The sequence below is a fragment of the Ursus arctos genome, unplaced genomic scaffold (assembly GCF_023065955.2).
Source record: "Ursus arctos isolate Adak ecotype North America unplaced genomic scaffold, UrsArc2.0 scaffold_3, whole genome shotgun sequence".
In the NCBI taxonomy this organism is placed as follows: Eukaryota; Metazoa; Chordata; class Mammalia; order Carnivora; family Ursidae; genus Ursus; species Ursus arctos.
The window spans coordinates 47,489,054-47,513,417 of NW_026622985.1; the positions used below are offsets into that span (position 1 = coordinate 47,489,054).

Genomic DNA, 24,364 nt, shown 5'->3' on the forward strand with positions numbered 1-24,364 from the left:
CTCAATTCCTGAAAGAATGACTTTAGAATCACCCTAAGAACTCTCTTTTGAATATCATTCTTTGTTACAAACGTATTTCCTTGTGGCAGGAAGCGATAAAAACACATGGCACAGACAGCTAGTGACTGAAGAGGAAGTTAATGGTGTTTGTTTTTCCTCTAGAATTAGTAGTTCAAAAATTAAAAATAAAAATGTGTCTTGCCAAGTTTGGAAAAGACACAGATTGCTTTGATTACAGGATTACAATGGACCTAATTTTTTGACATTAATATTTCTTTCATATTTATGAATTGAAGTGCTTTATAAAGTTAAAACTTCGAAGCTTTCCATTTTATTTTGTAAACTGTAATGAATAAAATATCCAAATACTATTAAATACATGTGGAATTTATTTCTTCTTTACCCTGTAGACTTAGGAACCAAGAGAAGGTTTACAGAATAAAGCATTTTGAAATCATTGACAAGCACAAATGATGCTGTTAGCATTCCACGTCTAGATTGTAATGCCTTTGAGGAGACAATATTTTATATGGTTTCTCAGCTATAATGGGAAGATGTAAACAAGACCTTTCCCTAGCTACGTACTGAAAAAAACCCAGCTGTGATTGGGAAGTATTGTTTGACTCAAAGCCAGCTCATTTTTCACCAGAGATTCCTGCACACCCACAAGTTTGGGGCATTACTAAAGATGGTGAAAATGAGGTGGGATGAAGTGGGGGGTCTTGCAACAGAAGGCATCCAATTAAGAAAAATCTACAAAAGTGACAAAGATGCTATTCTAGAAAGTTAGAATAATTTTATTTTAGGGAACAAATTCTGTAGTTTTGAAGGGAGAATGCAACTACTATGAAATATCTTTCATTTAATTAAAATCAAGATTTATGTGGTTTGCTGCTACTGTGTGAGTTCCATTTTGACTTTTGCTTAATGACTGCCTGGTGGTTTACAAAGATTCAAATGTACTTTATTATGGGTTAAGAGTTCCTTTGGTAGATGTCTAACTTTTTTTTGCAAAATCCCTTGTGTTTACCTCTGCCATCAGGTGTGGCCGTTGTACACCCTGGGAAAATCACTTTTAAAGCCTTTTGAGTGGAAAGGGTCATGAGTATTTATTGTGAGGAAGAAGGGAAGGCAAAAATGTTACAGGGGTTGTGTCATTCCATTCAGGCATTAGCTTTAGAAAGATCATTGAGGAACTAGTGTTTAGGAATGGTGGATATTTTTAGATTGCTTCTAAGTAAAATCATGATTTTTCTTTTAATGAGCTGGAAAGAAGTCATCTAGTCCTGTGTTTTCTGCATGTCATGAACTCTTATTGGGCGATGAAATCAATTTCATAGGTTGCAGTTAAACAGTGGAATAGAAGAGATCGCATTACAAGATACCAGGGTGGGCATGTGTCATAAGATTAAGTATTAATTTGTGAGAATAATGTTTGCATTTTGTATGGATAAGTATGTTTCTATATATGTATAAATATACTTCATTTAATATGAAATGCATTTTCAGTGTGAGCAGCAGCTGAGGAAGAATGGAAATCACTGATTGAGTTCTCTCATTTCTCAGATAGGATATTAAGAGTCTGGCTTCCAGTTTATTTGAGTGGGTCTCACTGAGGTGGCTTATGTATCATCAGGTCTGTCTTCTTTTAGAGTCTTTGTTTGATCACCTTTGCATCATTTATGTTTTAGCCCCATACTTAAAAATTTCTGCATTTTTATCACTAGAAAGTGAGTTGGAGATGCTGATTCTGGGGAAATGAATCTTCATGGAGCCTATGAGCACCATGCTGGGGGTTGGTTGCTACTGGAGATTCCAAGTGGAAAAGAATAGAACCTTTACAGCTTGCTCTATAGATAAAGCCTGTATTCTCCATAGGTTAATTCCAGTGGAAAGTTGGAATAATAATCTAATAAATTTCATCAGTAGATACAGGTCCTGTTTATTAGTTTCTACCAAGTGTTTCAGTTCAGCTCAACTATTTACTGAGCTCCCGCTTTGTGCCATGTATTTTGCCATCTAATTACTTCCTCCTCTATGTAGCTAATTAAATTGATCCCTCACTTTGCTTGTGGGATATCCCAGCAGGTTTCCTGAAGGACATGTTCTTTTGGGGTCGTTGGTCAAAGATAACAGAGATGGAGCTCCATGTTTTGTGACACAATGCACCAGTTTGGAACGCTGTTATGCTTGGTCTAGAAATGTTCCTGAACTCAACCTTTCACGTGTCCTGAATTCCTGCAATGATAAAGTCCACGTGCAATGTTTTTCTCTCTCTTGCTTTCGTAACACATTGATATTTACTGAAATTTCTCTTTGTTGCTCTTTACAAAGTGTCCATGCTGGAGGTTTTTAGTTTTTCTTCGGACAGCTTGAGAATCGAGGCAGCAGGGCCCAGGGGGCCGACTGTCTGGATGCCACGTGTGGTTTTGTCGTTCCCACATCATTACTGCTTCTTGCTTGTAGCATCTCCTGCAGGTGATGTTCTGGTTTTTTGCCTCTCCTCCCTTTGTTTTTGACGTGTTTGTACAATGGGTATTTTTTTGTTTAGTTTGGTTATTAGTTGAATATTGGCTGTACGAGTGATTGCCCAATGCAGGTCCAGCATTGGGGAGCCATCCCCAGATGGCACGTCAAGCCTGCTCTTTCCTGATGGCCGTCATTACAGAGAGGAATACCCATTAGGCTGAAGCCGGTGGAGGGCGACGTGTAAACAGAGTCTGATCTTGGTGGTGGGTCTGGAAAAGCTGCCTTTTTTCTTTTTAAATTCTCAGTCTTTCTAATCTTTACTAATTTGAAAGATGAAACATGATCGTGTGTCGTCATTTTTACTTGCATTCTTCTTAGTGGTTTTAAACATTTTCCATGTATTTATTAGATTTTCTTCCCCTGTTTTGAATTTGCTTGTGCCCTTTGCATATGTTTCTTTTAGGCTATTCTATTTTTTTATTGATTTCAAGAGCTTTTTGTATATTATTGAAATTATATTTTATCGCAGTAAAATATATATAACATTAAATTGGCCATTTTAACACTTTTAGAGTATACATTTCAGTGGCATTAAGTACATTGACATTATTGCACAACCATTACCACTATATCTCTAGAACTTCTTCATTATCCCAAAGTGGGGAAAAAAACAAAAACAAAAAACAACAGCCACGGTGAGAAGCCATAAAGTTGATGCAATTGTCTTACCCGTACATGTGGCATGCAGACCAAGGACCTCTTCTATCCTTGGCAAGGGAGGTGCTAACCTTTTCTCCTTTCGTACAATAGCAGAAAAACTGCTTGAGTGATAGAATCCTCTCATTGTTTCTCTGGAACCAAAACTTCCTTGATTATTGCTACTTCACTTTAAGAGATGTGTTCATACATTAAATAAACGGTGAAAAGCTGTTTTCATAGGACCATCTTACTGAGCAAATTCTGTTTTGTTGAGTCCTTATAGTTCCTACACTTTTTATTTCATCTACTGGTGTTTGATGTTTTCCTCGCTTGCCAACGTGGTATTTCCAGCTGTGCATGGAAATTAATTTTCTGTTTGAATAGACAATTCCAGGAAACTATCTATTAAGGTTATAGGAGGCAAAGAGAATGTTGTTTTACAATTTTTTCCTGGTATTCTTGGCATTATAAGGGGAGTAAAAAGGTGGATGTGAGAGTCCATGATTGGCAGTTTATTTTTTGTTTTTAACGAATATTATATTAATAAAATAAACATTGTCACGGATCACAAACGTGGTCATTAATAGAATGTATTTGGCACTGAGAACTTATCCTCCGTTTAACAAAACACTTCTAAATGGATCTTCCATGAACTCTAAAACATTTCTTGGGCAAGAGACCTCTTTCTTTATCTGACTTATTCTGTGGAATCTCAAAATCTAAGGTCCATAGAATCTTATCCAAAACCCCAGGGGACAGGTGTGTTTTAGAATTGAGAATTTATCAGATTTTTATTTTTTTTATTTTTTTTAAAGATTTTATTTTATTTTATTCGACAGAGATAGAGACAGCCAGTGAGAGAGGGAACACAAGCAGGGGCAGTGGGAGAGGAAGAAGCAGGCTCATAGTGGAGGAGCCTGATGTGGGGCTCGATCCCATAACGCTGGGATCACGCCCTGAGCCGAAGGCAGATGCTTAACCGCTGTGCCACCCAGGCGCCCCTGAATTTATCAGATTTTTAAAGGGTAGTATGGAACATAACTCCTGTGTTACATGTCATGTCACTTTTTTTTTTAAGATTTATTTATGAGAGAGAGGGAGAGGGGGAGCATGCACATAAGCAGAGGGCAGGGAGGGCAGAGGGAGAAGGAAAAGCAGACTGTCCACTGATGTGCGGCCGACCCCAGGACCCTGAGACCATGACCTGAGCCCAAGGCAGATGCTTAACCGACTGAGCCACCCAGGCACCCCTCATGTCATGTCACTTTTAATGGAGTTTGGGACAGTTCCTCCAAATAAAATCATTTAATATTTATTTCTGCAGTGAAATTCATAGATATTAATGCTAAATGAGATAATGATAATAAATAGCTTCCTATTTGTTGAGGCCAGTTTTTGTTGCCAGATGAGCTTAGAGTTGTCGCCAAATGAGTTATGAAAAATCTTTGTTCTTTATGATCATGGATAAAGAACAAATAAAATTTGACTTATATTCTAGGGCCTTCTAATTTGCTTGGTTAGAAGAGGTGTGGCTCCATGCTCCAGCCATGCCTGCTTCTCCTCAGCTCCACTCAAGATCTGGACTTTCTCAATATTACAGGTGTTTTTGTTTCTGGGGCTCTGTTCCTATTATTCAATGATTCTTTTGCTGAATTTAATTGCTTGTTTTTCAGCAGTTCTATGCCTGGGTTCTGATCCTTAATACCCATCATGTTTGCCATCATGGTAAATATCTCATCATACCTTATATGAATACATATGAATATATGTGTGTGTATGTATTTATAGGTATGTATGTATTCATATATGTATATGTGTTTATATCTATATACGTATATATAGGGGTGTGTGTGTGTGTGTGTGTGTGTATGTTCTTCATTGTTTCTATTCTTTTGCACTGGTTATTTTCAGTACTTGAAATGCCTTTTCCTCTCTTCCCGTTAAATTTATCCCCTACCACATCATTCTACTAGGGCAATTTACTTTCTCCCTCTGTTATATTCTCTTAATTCCCTTAGATCTTTGTGTCTGCCTTTGTTATAGCATGCAGTACATTGCTCCTTAATTATTACAATAATTATCTCTCTCATATTAGACTGTAAGGCTTCTGAGAGTAGCACCTCTTTGTATGTCTACTGCCTTACACAGTGCTTGGCACAGCACAGACTCCAAGATTTTCAACCCCAAATAAATAGAAGGTGTGTATTTAGAAGTAATAGGGTGAAATTGGGGACTAGGGAAAGAAGGATGTGCAATAGAAATAAATTCATGAGGGGCACCTTGGTGGCTCAGTCAGTTAAGCATCTAACTCTTGATTTTGGTTCAGGTCATGATCTCAGTGTTGTGAGATCGAGCCCGGTGTGGGACTCTGTGCTGGGCATGAGCCTGCTTAAGATTCTCTCTCTGCCCCTCCCTCTACACTTATGCTCTCTCCCTTTCTCTTTCTCTTTCTCTCTAAAAAGAAAGAAAGAAATTTGTGAACAAGACAGAGTAGTTTAGAGTAGCAATGCTTTTATTTATCCTAAATGCACATAAGGATTAGAAGACTAAAAGATTTATATGGTTTAGAGAATTAGGAAAACTTCAGAAAGGGGTTGAAGCTGGAAACAAACCTTAGCAGGCGGATGGAATTGAGGTAGGCAAAGAAGAGTGCACAGTGCTTTCCAGAGAAGGGGGATGCATTGCAGAGGGAATGGGTGTGGATGAGTGGAGAAGATATTTAAGTTATTGGCCAGTTATAATACAGGTTCTAAGTTAGGAAAGTGATAGAAGGGCTGGATTATATAGAGCAATATATTGTAAGAAAAATAATTGGATCTATTTAGAGTAAGATGTCTTGTGAATTAAAGAATAGAAAGGAATGATATGTTAAAAACATTTCAGAAAATAAAGCATATCCCGTGATGCGTGAGCTAAAGGATGGGGAGGGGGCTGGTTTACATCCTTGTGCTGAAAACCAGTAAGAGATCATAAGGACCTAAACTGAGATGATAGGAGTGAGGCTGAGAATTGAGAAAAAAAAAAAGTGTGACTTTTGGAAAGTAAAACCATGATATGATGGCTAATTTTTTGTATCAATTTGACTAGGTCACTGAATACCAGGATATTTGGTCAAACGTTATTCTGAGCGTTCCTGTAAGGCTGTTATTAAGATTAACATTTACATTTGTAGACTGAGTAAAGCAGATTGAGCCTCCACAATACGCATGGACCTCATCCAATTAGTCGAAGGCCTGAATAGAGCAAAAGGCTGACCTCCCCCAAATAAGAGAGAATTCTGCCTGGCAGCCTTTGAACTGGAGAATTGGTTCTTCCTGCTTCTTCAGAAGCCTGCTGACCTTTAGTTTCAAACTGAGACACCAGCTCTGCAGACCTTAGACTTACCAGCCTTCATATTGCGTGAGCCAGTTCCTTGTAATAAGTCTCTGTTTTTTGGAGCACTCTGACTAATACACGTAGGCTAGGCAGACTGACTAGATGTGGATACTACAGGTGAGGGAGGAATTAAAGAGGACTTAAAGGGGCGCCTGGGTGGCTCAGTTGTTAAGCGTCTGCCTTGGGCTCAGGGCGTGATCCCAGGGTCCTGGGATCGAGCCCCGCATTGGGCTCCTCTGCTGGGAGCTTGCTTCTTCCTCTCCCACTCCCCCTGCTTGTGTTCCCTCTCTCACTGCCTGTCTCTCTCTCTCTCTGTCAAATAAATAAATAAAATCTTTAAAAAAAAATAAAGAGGACTTAAAATTTGGGACAGAATTCTGGAGGATCATAATAGTAGCAATAGGGGAAGTTGAAATAGGCAGTCAATTCTGAGAGAGCATATGTTTGGTTTTGTTTTTGTTGACTCTGACGTGGTACTGGAGAGTCAAGTGGAATTATTTTAAGCAGCTGTAGTAAGGTAGGTAGCTCTTGTGGATTGGTCTGGGTGTGGCATCTTGGAATCCTGTGCAAGCAGGTGAACAAAAGTCACCTGGCAGAACAAAGCCCACAGGGGAGTGAGAGAGAGGAGCAGAGGGTAAGGCGGGAATTAGGGACCTAGAGAAGAGAGATTATTCTGTACCTAAAAACCTAGTTGGTGACAGAGCTCACTCTTGACGTTGGTTTGTCTGTCTCCTGCGTGAGAACGTAAGCTCCATGAAGGCGATGGTTTCCCTGCTCCTGTTTCCCGAGTTTTCAATGTTGTGCTTTAAGTTTGTGAGATCGCTAGGCCATTACTTTCACCTTTATTTTTCACTTTAAATGAAAAATGAAACAGGAATTAAGATGCCTTTGCTCTAATCTTGACTTGGCACTTAAGTAGACATATAGTTTCACATTTTAATTCCTAGGACTTTGATTTCCCTTTCCACAAAAGTGAAGGTTGGCTTAAGGACTTTTAGGACATTGTTACAGCTAAAAAAACACTGGGGAAAAGGATGTATATGTCAAAAAGTTGTTCTAAATTGTAAAAGTGGCCTTGGGTAAATTCAGAAGACAAATTTGATAGCAAATCTTCCTCACCACTTTTTTGGAAATTTTTATTAATTTAATATTAATCAGAGTATTGTAGTATATTAAATAAATCAAAGCTTTTATATAACCTTGTCTAAAAGCATCTTTGGACCAAAAAATTCCTCCTAAATATTAAAAGTGTGATTAAAAAGATTATTTACAGGGGCCCAACCCTATTTTATATAGTTTTAAATTAATACAGCTTTAAAAAAAACACCCAGAAAACAAAAACACACAAGCAGTATTTTTCCTTAAACTGCAATACTGTAAAGAAATTTCAGTTCTTATGGAATTTTTATTCTATTACAAAGTCTTCTAACTCTTAAAATCTTCTCATAGAATCAACTTACGTAATTAAAAGAGAAGAATCACTGGTTGAAATGATCCTCTATGTTTACCATACCGTATTCAACATTATATTGCACCTCCTCGTATGTTTCTAGATCTGTAGTATAACATCCTATAATCTCACAATACCCATTTTTAATCAGTTTTGGATATTTGATCAATGTGTGATGTTTAAATTGTAGAGTATACCCTTTAACAATTTTTGACTGTATAGTTTGAATTATGATGAATTTCTGAGAAGTTTGGAAAAATATGACCTTTCTATTTAAAAAATGTACAGCGTGTATGTTATTATATATGTGATACAGAAACTATTGAACAGATGGGGAATAGGTGCCATAAGCTTAATCCAAAGACATTAAAGTACTAACATAAAAAAAAGTTTTCTTTATTAAATGGAACTTGTGCCCCCAGGATATGGGTTGTGTGTTAGATATTGTTTATAATTCTAATGTCTGCCTTCGTGCTTTCTGGTATGTCAGGGCATACTCTCTGTGGTCATTCTTTCTCAGTGACCATCTATGTGCAAATTCCATCTGGAAATAATGTGCCTTCAACTAACAAAGTGCTGATTTTTTGGGGTATTTAATGTCTCTTTTGTTTGCTTTGAGGCTCTTCTGAGTGGAGGACAATTAATAGGTAAGAATTCTCTCAGGAAATAGACAGTGTCACAACAGTAATCAGATATGTACTTTTCTAATACAGTTCTTCTACCTACAAAGTAATATCTAGAAATATTGCCTATTTCCAGTAGTGATACTTGAAAATAATTTATTTTTACTTCCCAGAGATCCCAAATTTCTGGATTTCTTATGAAGGTAATTTATCCTTGAGTTTATTTAACTTCTGTGTATATTGATATTCCAGCCACTTAGTCATTCTCGTTGGTCAGCTGACATCTTAGTTCTATTTGTGTTGTGTATGGACATGAGGATCTGCTTTTACTGTTTGCTCTGCAATCAGATATAGAAAAGATTAAAAAATAAAATATACATATTTGGGAACATAAAAAAGCGTTAGAAAAACTTCGTGACATCTCTGCTCCATTTATAAGTCACTCTAATGACTACTTTGCTTCTCAGTAATTTTCCATTTGTAACATTTTATACCTGGATACACAAATGTAATACAATTGAACAAGAAAACAATTATCTGTCTGGTGGAAATAATGTACTTATCTCATTGAAACAATTGGCTTGTTTAAAAATACACAGAAGTTCCGCTCAGACTGTGGTTACCTGTAATTTGTAAAGAATTTCCAGGAAGAATTAAAATCCTCTGATGTAATGGGATCGGCTACTGAACCCGTTGGTTGTGAATGATAAATTTCCATTCAGAATTCCCCTGTCATACAAACCTCTATTTGGAATCATTTTGGTTTTGAGAGCTTTTTTCAATAATCTCTGAGTTTTGGCTGGATCCCTGGAAAACTGCATGCAAAGGCTGTATCTTCCAGTGAAAGCTTCATGTTGACTTGTGGGTTCTATGTCAGTGGAATGTTTCAGCGCTTTTTGGCCTGGCTCAAATGTTTCTTGGCATTTTCTCAGGAGTTTGGCCCATCCCATCTATAGGATCACACTGGATTCTGGATAAACTCTTAAAGCCATCATTCATCTGCAAGCTAATTTGGGATTTTATTGGGTTTTGGAAGTGGACTGATACCATTGGGCGGTTGAGGATTCAATATTTTTAATCATGTTTCTAAGGACATACCTACTCTAAAAATAATACAAGGAAAGACTACTTTTCCCTTAGTCCAGCACTTATTCTTCTTGTATCTGATCTTTTCACAGAGGTCAATGTCCTGTTTTAATTTCTCAGTATTTTTTTTTTCTCTCTTCACCAGTTTCTAAAGTTACTGCCAATCAACAACATATCCTTCTTTCTGAAAGAGAGATTTCTCTGGCTCTGGGTTGACTTCAGTCTTATGATGTGGGACTGATGTGGGTTTTCATTTTTCACATTAAAAGTACTGCCAAAGCTAGTTAATTTTAGTTGTAACATCATAGAATGTTGGTGCCTGTAGCTGCCCTGAAGATGGCCTTGTCCAGCCCTCTCATTTTACACTCAGGGGAACTGGGCCCAGTTACTTAGTTGGCACAGGAAGCTTGGGCTGGAACTTATGACCAGTTCACAGCAGAGCTGGTCTATGGAAGCCATCTCTCCACGCCAGAGAATGCTTAAGATCCACTCCTACTCCCGTCTCAGATTTTGTATCTTTAGGTAGTTTTCCTTAATGCTTTTAAAATAATTCCCCATTCTTCCCATGAATTTGGAAAACCAGCCAAAAAAAAAATTGTTTTACATTTGGTTGGGATTTCAGAGTGTTATGTACTACACCATTCTCTTCGCATTTGGAGCCATCAAGAAATAAATGTAGGAAAGAGAAAGGGAACAAAATTACTGCCTTCTTACAAATAATGTTGGACTTTGGACCGCATGTTAGACTCAAAGCTGAAGCTGGCTTCCGGTGCCTCCCACAGCTCTGTACTGAGCTTCGCCACCCAATCATAGATGGAGAAGTATGGAACGCAGGTCCCCATCCTACCCCCATGCAGGACCACTCTCAGGAAGAGCTTGTCAGGGTACTACCTCTGAGAGACCCCACTGGGAGGCCCAGGGCCTACCACCAGGGTGCTTTCCAAGGACTCTGGCCAATGAGAACAGCCTTCCACTACCCATAGGAAGCCCCTCCTTTCAAGTAGGTCGCCTTCTGGTGAGGGTCTTCATCTTTTCTTCTTTTTTTTCTTGCCTACCACTCCTGTTTCCCATCAGCATTCTGACACCAGTGTCGTTTACATTTTTCCTCCTGCATGATGAGTCATGTTCCCATTATTGTCTTGAATAGAGTTGAAAAAGATAGGGTAGTGAAGCCAGCCTAGGCAACTGACCATTTGCATTTGAGGAAAATAAATGGGAATTAAGCAGTGATGATGAGAGTGCCTTAAACATGTGCTCAGAATATTCTCAATAACGGGAAATGAAGAACTCTTCTACTCTGTCATCACCAGGGTGTTCTTCTGACATTTTTAAGAGAAAGCTGGGGGACGATTTTACTTGTCGATTTGCTGTCTTTGCTTAAGCTCTGCCAGCACCCACCATTATATTTTAATAAATGTATTCCCAAGTATCTATAGGCAGAGTCAAATGATCTTATTTTGTTTTGCTTTTGTCTCCTTCTGAGTCTGAATTAAGTAAAATTTCAGGTCATAGAACTGTTGTGGAATTTTTAGTTGATTTTTAGTTTTATGTAGGTTAAGTGCCTACTAGGTTTCATGACTTTGGTTTTTTTCGGATATTTTTTAAGCGATCATCTTGTTTCTTTGCCTCCTACATTAACAGTTTAAGAGAGTCACCTATGACAGCCTAAAGAACATTTGACAGTATACTTCCTTTTAAAGGATTTTTTTTTTCCTTTGGGATTCCTAGCCTTGTGAAACATGTCGCACCTGTGTGTAGACACTTTGACTTCATTCAGAGGTAAATTAAAAGTAATTGAAAATGGTAATGTTCTGGACACTCACGGATTCTCCCCCACTATGACACTCACTCAGCTTTTGCTTCCTCTTAGTCCGTTTGAGGCCATTTAGATGAAAAGATAGTGAATGGCAGAGTAGATTTCAGATTTTCTGTTTTAAGATGTTAAGATTTAAGATGTTTCAGTACATTCTTGGCATTGAAACCATCACCTTAAGATTCTTTGTTTCTGAAGAAGTGGTTGAACTGACATTTGGTGAATCATCATCATGTTTTTGCTCAGTGGGCCTGTCAAGTATCTGTCACAGTGAGAACTGAGAGGTTGGTGCACAGGAAGTAGCACAGAGGTAGTCACGGTGCACAGGGTGACGCACTGGGTGGGGAGAGACTAGAGGTGGAGACCTATGGACCTGGCTTGAAACTCAGTTCCGCCAGCTGACTTACACCATCGCTCTGTACAATTTGCTCATCTGCACAATGGGCGTACTAATTAGTGCTGTCTACTTCAAAAGTCTTGTGAGAATGAAGTGAATTAAATACCTGGAAAGCATGTTAGAACAGTGTCTGAAACATCATATGTGCTTTATAAATCTTAGCTGTTAAGCAGTCTTCCCATTCCTAGTTGGGTTAGTGGATCAATGTTAACCTGTATTTTTAAGGGTTTTTCTTAGTACACTATTATTTAGGAAAACTGAACTAGAAAGATCTTCTGTGAGGTATTATTCCTGGTTTGCCTTTTTAAGGGTGAACTGTGCATCAAAAGACTATGAGTCTTAATTTTGTATAATTTGATATTAATAAATAAACCTGGACTCTTTGGTTGTGTGAAGTCAGTTGATGATTTCAGGCAATTTATTTCCCACTACCAGTATAGTTGTCTTCATTGTTGTCCCTGGTTTTGGCACTAAAATTGTCATGTAGTCGTAGTTGCTCAGATTAGAAGGGAAACATTGAGGAAATAGTCCTCCAGTGATTAAGATAAATCAGCATAAAATAGTTGGATATTTTTGAGGAATGTAGGATAATCTAATAACCAGAGGGCATAAAATACCCCAAGGATAAAATTTCCTAATATAATGTGTACGTGTTTGTGTGTATGGTGTGTTATATGGGCACGCCGTGTAAGAAACAGCAAAGGAAGAGTTTCAGGGGAACCTAAAAGTTTTACTTTAGTTTGTATAATAATTAACTTGGCTACATCAATATCAGGAAAATAATTAGAATAACAGATTATGTTGAGTGCCTAAAGAAATATGTTTGACAACTTTTAATTTTCTTTCCTCCTACACACCACTTCCTAGTTCGTTTCTGGCACACCAGATGTGTCTCAACACAGTGGCTGATCCGGGTAGAGTTGTGTGAACACCCGTGGCATAACAAATTTTCTCATTTTCATTCCATTTAATGAAACTGAAATGAGAAGGAGCACTGTATTTCTCAAACGATACTATATAGATTTAAGGTGTAGTTGCCCTTTCTCCAGACCTCTGCATCAGTGTTCCCTTTTTCTTTTTCAGTGTTCCTTTTTAAAGCTAATAGTAAAGTTTGTATGCAAATCATGAACGTACGCAAACAAAGCAGATTGTAACCTTGCTTTTCATAGTTAGACACCAGTGGGCTACTGTTGGTGCACAGGAGTTAAAAGGGATGACTGGTGGGGGAAAGTGAAAAAAAAAATTAGTCACAGGGAAATTTTTTTTTTTAATAATACTCTCTTTTCCATTTTCTAGCTTCTTTCAATGGACCAATTAACTGCTGTTTTTTAGCTTAGAACCAGCTTTAGTTCTTGATCTCCATGGAGCAGATACTTTTCACAGGCATTTTTATTTTGTCTTTCATTTATTTACTGTAGGAATTTTCCCATTATTTTTAGCCTTTTCTCCATTTAAATGCCAGGGCATGTACTACATTTCAGAAGCTGTAATTTTCTTTCAGAGAAATTAATTTTGTTTTTAGCTTTGGCTCTATATGTGACCCTTGTGTGTGTCTCTAGTTTTGAACATCTACCGATAATTTATATAACCATTTAAAAAATTTTTTAATTCTAGAATAAATGATATTACCAACAGAAGGGAGATGTTCCTCACCATACCAACCTGTGCAGCATGTTTCCTTTTGGTTTCAAGTCATATTCAGTTTCAATTTATATTGCCCTTGTCATGTATTATACTCTTTAATGAGTGGTTTCCACGAGTGGTTGTCCAGTAATCAGTAGTTTACTTAATCCTTCCTCTGATTTAAAAAATTTAAATATAATGTTTTGCTACTATAAATTACATCATCACAAAAATCTGTTCGAATGTGCCTTTTTTTTTTGTGGGTGGTTATTTACTCAGTTTAAACTTTCTGTCTTAATATTATGAGGTTAAAAGTTTCAAATAATTTTATGGGTCAAGTGATGTGATTTAAAAAAAATGCCTTTTGAAGTGCTTTGTTGAGTAGCTTTCTACTGCAAATTGCCAACAATAATGTATGGGTTTATCAGTTTTATTTTTCTAAGAACTTGGATAGTGTTGGATATTATGTTCTTAGAATTTTTATATTTGTTAGTTAAATGTAAAATGGTACTTCAGCATTGCCTTAATTTGCCTCACTTTGATAAATAAAATGCTTGAATGCTCTCTTTTTTTATGTGCACTTAATAATTTGATTCCCATGTGCATGTCCATGTTATTGCCTTATTTTTCTTCTGAATTTTGTTTTTCTGTCAGATTGTTTATCCCCTTTTGTAACATAGCAAAAAATCTTTGATATCTTGTATTTATAAACATTTCTGCAATATGTTGTTTTCCTTTTACCATGACTATTGCTTTTCTTAGTAAAAGTTAAAGATTAAATGGTTACACAAAATTTACATCTTTTTGTTTCTTTTTTTGACTCAAGGTTTGGAAAGCTATCATTCTTTCAAAAATACTCAATTTTATTTTATGCTACTTTTTATAAACTAGATCATATATTTATACATATATACACAATCATACACACAGAATGAAAAGGAGAGGGAGACATTTGTTTTATAATTATATTATACAGTGTAAATTTTGACCCATTTTCCCCTCAAATCACCAACTGGTTTTCTCATTATCATTTATTAAATAATTTCCCCCACCCCTGATTGTTTTGAATTTCCTTTTTATTATATTCTTACATATCACTAGATATTTTACTGGACTTTCTATTCTTATTTGTTGATGTTTTTCAAAATAAATATCAAAACCATGTTATTTAAACTATTATCGCTTTAGGGGCGCCGGGGTGTCTCAGTCAGTTAAGCCTCCAACTCCTGATTTCAGCTCAGGTCATGATTTCAGGGTCGTGAGATCAAGCCCTGCCTCGGGCTCTGCCCTCTGCGGGGAGTCAGCTTGAGATTCTCTTCCTCCCTCTTGCAACATGCTGTTGCTTTCTAAGTTTTAAAATCTAGTGGGCTCAGACCTTCTTTTAAACAATCATTGAGCTTCTATTATATACCAGAAAAAATGTGGGAAGAGAAATGAAAATTACCTAGTTACCCCACGCCTGGTAATCAAAGTCTTCCCAGGAAAACAGACATGAAAAAAAAAAAAAAAAAAACCCAGACACATTTATAATGTGATAAAAACCATAAAAGAGAGGTGAATACAGAACTGTGGTAACACAGAGGAGAGTAGTATATTTTCACCTGTTTATTTTTAAAACTAATGAAAGTTTTATTTTAATTGTAGTTGCTATTTTATATCTACAAAATAACTTGAGAACATTTGATTTTTTAATATTATAATCTCATTTAGGATTATTGTATCTTATTTATTTCTCTATTAAGTTCTGTAGTTTTCTTTAATATGAAATACTTATTAGAAGAATTTCAAGTTCAACATGTACATGTTATGAATATTATTGTGGTAGTCTCCAGGTAGTTCTATCTTTGATTTATTTCTTTTAAAAAAGCTTATATTTTGGGTTTAGCACTCAAGGAAAAATTGGAGAACTCCTTCGTCTTTGGGGGGGGCTCTCAAACATTCAATGATAATACTTCTGGGATTTGATAGGATTTAGCATACATAAGACACAAATGTAGATGTGTTATCGATGTTAATTTTTGGAACTGACAATAGGTCAATGAGAAATTCTTGAACCAAGAAAACATATTCTTATGAAAATCTGATTGAAATTGTAGAAAACGGTCTGTGTTCTATAGCCATGGAAACTTTAGACTGATCGTCTTTGGCATGTGAATTATAGTTTCTATCACCGCAGCTCTTAATTGGTGATGAGAAGGGGATAAAAGGCATTCAGGAGTTTTGGAAAATAAAACATAAACACACATCAAAGAGTAATCATTTCTGGAATTCTGTGTACATCAGTTGTTTAAACCCTCCTATTTAAATGCACAGTAAAGCTCATTTCATTATTTCAGTTTTATAATGTATGCTTTATTTAAAAATATTTTTGTATTGGCAAATTAGGTCAGGAATAAGCAGGACCTTAGTGACGTAAATAAACTAATCCCAGTGGATGACTGTCTTTGGACTTTCTCTTTCGTGTAATTCTTTTTATGTACGGAACACTTCTCTTGGCCAGGATCCCATTATAAAAAAGAAAAGAAAGGTGGGGATGTGGGGGGATAAATATTCCCAGAGAGACTCCTTGAATTTCAGCCCTTTCAGTTACACGATTATTCTTGTGATTACAGGAGATGAAAGGATAATGAGGAGTTGGTTTCCTATCTGAATCATAAAAAATAATTTGAATATACATAGGGCCATTGACTTGAATAAATGGATGCCTTTTTAAAATTTTCTTTTGGGAGGCACACTGAAATGATTTTAGTGGTCCAAGTTCTGTAACCTCAGAGCAAGTTCAAGTGCAGGGAGAAAAGTAGCAGACTCTTGATAATGAATTTAGCCCAAGTGTTTATATTTGATTTATGTACTTCATTCAAAAGAAATGATTTGAGACATTTTATAACAATGTATTCAATTTGTTTTAAAGATTTTATTTATTTGACAGAGATAGAGACAGCCAGCGAGAGAGGGAACACAAGCAGGGGGAGTGGGAGAGGAAGAAGCAGGCTCATAGCGGAGGAGCCTGATGTGGGGCTCCATCCCATAACGCTGGGATCACGCCCTCAGCCAAAGGCAGACGCTTAACCGCTGTGCCACCCAGGCGCCCCTATAACAATGTATTCAATTTAATAATGAAGAAGAAAAGTATAAAGAAGAAAAAATTATCAGGAAAATATAAATAAGTGAAAGGTCTACAAAAAAGAAAGTAATTGTGTTTATTATTCAAGTCATGTCTCTTCTTACATACACACATGCACTTATTTATTATAATTGTTTGTTATATATATTAAATCTTTATATTTGTGTTTTAAAAACACAGTTTTAGTTGTACCATTTAGCTTTGTAGTACTTTTATGTAATTCCCCTTAAAAGAACTAATGGCTTACGTGTGGGTGATTTCAGATCAACCTGTGCAGTTTAGTACCTTATTTAAGAGTGGAGGGATAAGGGGCGCCTGGGTGGCTCAGTTGGCTAGGCATCTGCCTTCGGCTCAGGTCATGATCCCGGTGTCCTGGGATTGAGCCCCATGTCGAACTCCCTGCTCAGAGGGGAGCCTGCTTGCCCCTTTCTCCTACTTGTGCTCTCTCTCTCTCAAATGGATAAATAAAAAAATCTTAAAAAAAAAAAAAGAGTGGAGGGATAAGAAGTGTTTGGGAGAGAAAAGCAGGGATAATAAACACGTAGAAAATTACTGAATCCACCATTTGAGAGAGAACTTCAAATGTTTCTTAATATTTACCCAGATCACAACCTTTCATATTTTGTATCTCAATAGCTAGCTCTCTTTTCTACCTTACCATCACCTGCAGCAAACAAAACAAAAAATAACTCCCCTAATCTGAAATCATTTCTAACTTGTGTGGTAGGCTTAATCATTTGTATCCAAAGTGTCCTAGCCCATCCATTCTAAGTTGTAATGAAGTCACCATTGATAACACAGAGTATGGAAAGAAAATTTAGAGAAAAATGTGATCTAGCTGTCAATGAGAAAGTAAAGAAAGTTGAATAATAAATTAAAATAACATGAGTTAATGAAAAACAATGAGAGACTGGAATTTACCTAGCATGTAAATTATCCTAGCATGTAAATCCTGAGTAACAGCCTTGAAATACTGAGTCTGAAGAGGACCCCTGCCTTACTCAGATGTGCATTTTCTACATTTTTTAAGATTATTTATTTATTTGAGAGAGAGAGAGAGAGAGCACGTGCATGCACATGAGCAGGGGGGAAGGGCAGAGGGAGAGGGAGAAGCAGGCTTCTCACTGATCAGGGAGCCTGATGCAGGGCTCCATCCTAGGATGCCAGGATCATGACCTGAGCCAAAGGCAGATGCTTAATGAACTGAGCCATGCAGGCCTCCCTGCATGCATTTTTTTATTGTATACAACTTAATTGCCTGTTAATTAAGTCCTAATCCATTGAATAAACAAAAGTAGTTATTATCATACCTTAGCAGCTTTCCCTCTCCTTAAATCTTATTTTCCTTATTTATTATGTCATTATTTCCAAGCTCCGTTAGTCCCTTTGGTCTATTATCATCCATACACCATTGTAGGCATGGATATTTTAATGTGAAGAGGTAGGTAGTGACTTTTCTGGTTTTGTGACCTTTTACAGTCTGATTCAATAAAACTTTATTGATCCCCTCCTTATGTAACAGGTACCAGGCTAAGAGCTTGATATCTTATCATGCATTACTTCCCATAATAACTTCATGAGATAAGTGTTTTATGGTCCTCATTTAATATAGGAGAATGCTTATTATAGGGAGAGACTAACCCAAAGTCACATTGCTAGTAAGTGCTGAATCTTGGCTAAAACCCAAGTCTGACCTTGAAAGCAGCATTCTTTCCAAAGCCATAGCTCTTGCTAAGCATTTCTGACTTTTACTTAAGATACACTTTGCTCTCTGTTTATTAGTTATGTTTGTGTAAAATGTAATCTTCTATTAAGTGAGGAAAATGTGAGGCTGCTGTTATTATCTGGACCAAATTGTGGAATTGTATCATTGAGAGGCATTAGTTCTTTTTTTGCCTACTAAGGACAACCATGAGCAATATACACTGTAACATTCTATCTGATATAATGAGGAAAGGGAAGCACATAGTAGGAATTCTTTCAAACTTAATTGTGTTCATCAGATATTTATTGAGCACCTTGTAAAATCCAGATATTCTACTATGTTTAGTGCTACCCTTGAAGAAGATAGAGATGTGACTCTCAAGGAGCTTATAGTCTAGTGGAGAAACTCAATTTATAATGAAATAGCTACTTTTCAAATAATCCAAATTCAGTAAATTGCTTATGAGAATCATTACCTTTGGACATTTATCACTTATCTGATAAAGAACGTAAGTTCTGGCTAAGGGAGTTTCTTATTTCAGGTCCTGTAATGTAAATCAGCTTGTACCATCATTTTAAACCTTTTTCAAATAGAACCCACATTTTACCTTTAGAACTAAAGGATGTTGAAAAGAGTTCAATATAATGTAATCAAGTCACTTAGCAGGCTTATTTTAAACCACTTCCTTTTCTTTCTTTGCACCCTGTGACACACAGACTTCCAGAATCAGGAAAGTATTGTTTTTGTTTTTTGGGAGTTGCTATATTATGTGGAACCAAAACTAAGTTAATATGGGTAGTGTTTGTCAGCTCAAGGTACTGAATTAAATTGAGATTTTGTTCCTTTCCCTTTCTAAATTTGGTCCTGAAAGAGTTTTCATGTTATAAATTGACAATTTTTATTTATTCATAATGAAATGATCCCTTTTATTTATAGCCAAGTTCATCATTTTAACACTTAATCCTCCATGACAGTCCGGAGGAGAGGAAACTTGGCAACCATTCATTATTATCTGTTTTTACCATCAGAAGGTATTTATTTGTAAAGAGAGCGTGGCAATGACGTCAAGGATAGGAATGAAATACTCCCTAACGTTTTTATATAGGGCGGCCTTTCCTTTGAAGTCATGATGGTAAATATGATCGTACTTACTTAAAATGCATGCAGAGTCCCCTGGAAACACAAAAGCATGCAACTATAGCTGTGGAAGGAGACGATCCAATAATAAAAGGGGAAAATGTCAGTCTTAGATAAATGATTTGGGAATCCCGTCAGTAACCATCTACACATCCACATTTCACCTGCATTTTAAAGCAGCTTACAAAGCCCTTAATGAGCTGTGCTCTTACCACTTTTGTGCCCTCGTAAAAATCCACCCATCACAGAAGTCCACTAACTCACAGTCCCAATATTACAGATCTAAGACTTTTTAAAAAAAGATTTATTTATTTGAGAGAGAGAGTGCACACACCTGAGAGGGATGGGGAGGAGCAGAGGGAGACAGAGAAAGTCTTAAGCAGATTCCCTGCTGAGCATGAAACCTGATGTGGGGCTTGAACTGAGGACCCTGAGATAATGACCTGAGCCAAAATCAGTCTTTGGTTTTGAGTCTTTTGAGTCTTTGTCCTAATTTGATGATTAGGATGATGATGAATAGGATAATGAGGGATACCACTATGGAGATTTAAATGAAAGAAAACAGGGGTGCCTGGGGGGGGGCACAGTCAGTTAAGCGTCCAACTCTTGATTTCTGCTCCGGTTGTGATATCAGGGTTTCGAGGTAGAACCTCACGTCAGGTTCTGTGCTGGGTGTGGAGGTTGCTTAAGATCTCTCTCTCTTTCTCCCTCTGCCCCTCCCCCACTTTTCTCTTTCCTCCCTGTAAAAAAAAAAAGATGAAAGAAGTTTCCTTATTTATTATTCATCATCTTTATTATTATAAGATTCAGATCTAGAGTGTTCTAATATGTTTCTTCCATCAACCTTTATGCTTACTTCATTATACAGTATTATTAAATCCTATTATGACAAAGTGAGTTATTGAAATTCATTATTAACCCTCTCAGTGGTGAGCTCAGGTCGTGGAGCCAGAAGAGACAGGTGTGAATCTTAGTTGCATTATTCATTCACTCACTGCCTTTTTTACACTGAGCATGTTATTTAACCTCTCTAACCTTGTTTCCTCATCTGTGCAATGGGCTAATAATTATACCAGCTTCTTAGGATAGGTAGGATAATACAGTCAAGTTTCTTGTTGAGCTATCTTCTTTTAAGATTTTATTTATCTGAGAGAGAGCACGCGCAAGCATGAGAGTGCATGAGTGAGGGGAGGAGCAGAGCGAGAGGGAGAGAGACAATCCCAAGCAGATTCCCTACTCCGCGCAGAGTCTGACATGGGGCTCGATCTCACAACCCTAAGATCATGAACTGAGCCAAAATCAAAGTCAGACTCTTAACCAACCGAGCCACCCAGGCACCCCTGAGCTATCTTCTTTTAATCATTTCATAAGACAGAGGAGGTGTCTTTTATGTGTTCCTCTCTTGGAACATCCAGAGAGGAGGAGGTTCTCAAAACTAGGCTTCAGACTGCCATAGGCAACTTGTAGTCCATCTGTACAGCTGGAGACCATCCACAGTTTTAAGTAAACCTTTTCCTTATCGAAGGTAGTTGTTCATTTATTAATGCAAATGCCTTGTGCCTTGGATGTGTGAGCCCTAAAAATATACTTCCAGGGATAAAAATAGATCTCTTGGAGTTCTGAGATGCTGCTTAATCAGAACCAGCTGCAAGCTGTCTAGAAAATGCAAGTTATATGAGCCAGATGGCTTTTGCCCTTTTTACTTTAGACAGCATGTAATTTGGATAACTACAGCTACAGTAATACATTTTGCCAGTCACACTGTTTGATAAACATATTTGTTGAGAACAGCCACTTCCAATTAGAGACCCAGTAAAATGTTAATTTATTTTAATAATTTTTCCCTCTGGGGTAAGACCAAGAATACTTTTAAAAGAAATGCCTATTCACAGGAGAGAGTGCTCGTCAAGGTTTATTGTATGCCAGTGGTTACTTTTTAGGTTTGGCATTTAAATAATGATGAGGAGTATTCATGACCTATGCTTCCATTTTTTTCCTTAAAATTTAGTGTATATGTGAGGGGCCATAATTTTCCATATTTTATAAGTATGTTTGTTTTACCTGTGGAAAGATGGTTTGGCTAGTTTTAACTTTCTTCTACAGAGCTCTAATTACTATAAACTCTAATAATAGTTGGTAAATTATTGTTTGTCCACAAACCATTATTAATGTGGTATTTCTGAGATTTTGCTTTTATGACTGGGAGCTTTAAGAGGGAATTTTCTTTATTAGCTGTTGTAGCCATAACTGATTTTCATTGAAGATTACTGTAAACACAGTCACTAATATTAGCTGCATTCTAATTTCATCCAGTTCTCACTCAGATAAAACAGCAACGCTGAATATTTGCTCTTCACACGCTGAAGACTGAAGCTCAGATACAATCTCCTTTCAGAGATGTGGATTTAGCAGTTCTATTTTTCACTGGTGGCCCCACTTCTTGGAAAAGCATTTTGAAGCCTTGATCGTCCATTCCATGTGATGAAGTAGTCTCTATTTCTTGGGACATCCACCAGACAGCAGATAATAGATTGCTGAGCACCTCTGAAGGATCTCTTGTGTCATAATTTTTCCATAGTTCCAAGCCTTCCAGTATTGTGAATTAAGCACAGAAATTGTTTTTTTCCTTACCCAGTTTAAAGAGGAGAGGATAGTTCATCTATAGGATTAGTGATGTTAAAACATAAATGTCATTATAATAGTAGCTGCAGGTTTATTTACTCTCACTATATAGTACCAGGAACTCTGCCCATCCCTTTATACATTACTGCATCTAAGCCTCACAACAACATAACATTACAGGGGGTATATATTTTTATCCTGTTTTACAGATAACGAAGCAATGCTTTGGAGTATAATTATTCACATCATACAGAAAGTGTCAGAGTCAGAATTTGAAGCTACTATTGTTTTAATGGTCTGTCTGACTCATGCTCTTTAATTTCACCCATTAAGCTATGAAAAGTGGCATTTGACTTCGCCATAACTGTTCTTTCAGAGATAAACACATGCCTCTGTCCATTCCTGTATAACAGTGATGCTTCTCAGAATTTATTTTAAGCTCAGATTAATATGTGAAAAGGTCTAATCTTTCTCACTCCACTTCCTTAGATACACTGTAACTAATGTACTTTAAAAGTAAAAGTCATATCAAAAACTCATATCAAAAATCTCATTTTGGTATTTTTCCAATATGAAGTTAAGAATGATACTGATATGTAGTGCTTTGAGAAACTGGTAAATTCTTGTGTGATATGAAACAGCATGGGAAGTAAATGGTCACCAAATTTACCAAATCTAAATCCTGCTTTTATGTCTTTAACAAGCTAAGTAATAAGATCACGAAATTCAGTAATGAATGCCCCAGTTCATACCTGTACACTGTGTCACAGGCAGCAGGAAATAGAGCAAAGCGTTATTCATAAAGACATCTTGGTTGTAGTTCTGTCCACTCAAAGCAAACTGAGGATCATGGAAAATATTTTATTATTTCTGGCTGTTTGGGGAGATTATGCTGTTATAATTATTTACATATGGAACCATTAAATGTTTTCTTGAAAGATATTGTAAAATGATAGAATAGCTTGTACTTAAGTACTATAGGGCTTATACTGTCTGTTAGCAAACAGTTGATGTTATTTGCTGCTTCCTGGAAATGAAAGGGAGATATGGATCAAAAATATTACTTAGTAGTAAAGTGATCATTTCTATTCTCTTGAAAAATTCTATATTTAAACAATGACTTGCCCCCGTTTTTCGTATCTCACATAGTGTAGTCAGTTAAGACACAGATTCAAACGTGTAATCTGTTACTGCTTGACCCATTTGAAGAAAGCATTTAACGTCATTAGATGGGAGACATCAACTACCTAGAGAGAGTTTCAGTCCTTTCTTTATGTGGAGAGCTATAACTTGGAACGACGCAGTAGGCTGATTTGGTCAATGTATTTAAGTTTTCTGTTAATATGTGAGATCCTGTAGTTGATGCTGTGGAATGGAAAAGGATATATGAAAGTGATCTCTGCCAAATTTATCTGTGTTTATCCTAGTGTAGGTGCATTATTCATTTTTCACTATATGAAGGTTTAGTAGCTTAATAAGTTGTCTGCTTTGCTTAAATGATTTAATAAGGAAGTATTGGGGATCAAAAGAAATGACTGTGTCTTTGTCCTCAAAGAGCTTTTGGCATTTGGCACCAAAAGGGTACCTTATTCTTAGAACTTAGAATGTGGTCCCAGAATACTGTGACTTTCAGAGGTTAGGACGCCAAAGAAAATAAGGTAGATGAAGGGAAATCTTTTATTCTCTTTATCCAATGAGGGACTTTGTTGCCTTTGTCTTCTTGAAGAATAGACATGTATTGGGCTGAAAATGTATGTTATAGACCCTTGGGCTCCACTGGCATGTTCCAATTTGTTATTGTCAATCATACAAATACATATTTAGACAATTTCAGAAACACATCTCGTTCCTTGAAAAGAGAGAAATCACTCCTCTTGGTATATCAAATTAATATGTAAGATGGGTAACTAGAATTGTGTAATTTCTTTCCTAAGGCTTCTATTGTCCTGCACCTTTTCAGAAGACCTTTTTTCTCTCTTTTTTTTCCATTAGATAACCATAATATTATTTCTAGATGTGTAGCACTATGAGATCTATGAGAGAGTGTGTATGTGTGTGTGTGTGAGAGAGAGAGAGAGAGAGAGAACGCGCGCACATGTGCGCGCAAGGAGAAAGAAGGGGAAGACAGAAAGTAAGAAGCAAAAGAAGTTAAATCTCTTTTTATAAAAGATAAGCAGCAATATTATATGCACATATAAGCTGCCTTTCCAGTATTTATAAATCTTAGCTTTTTTTTTTATT

At 36.8% G+C, this 24,364-nt stretch overlaps 1 protein-coding gene and 1 non-coding gene across 4 annotated transcripts in view; one reads left to right on the forward strand and one right to left on the reverse strand.

Annotated features, from left to right (window-relative positions):
• The window catches only part of HDAC9 (histone deacetylase 9), a 906,012-nt gene that overhangs the window by 89,707 nt on the left and 791,941 nt on the right, over positions 1-24,364 (forward strand). The window lies entirely within an intron of this gene.
• LOC113267267 (U6atac minor spliceosomal RNA) lies at positions 3,153-3,279 on the reverse strand. Its single transcript, XR_003320681.1, has one exon. It is a non-coding gene; the product is annotated as a U6atac minor spliceosomal RNA (small nuclear RNA).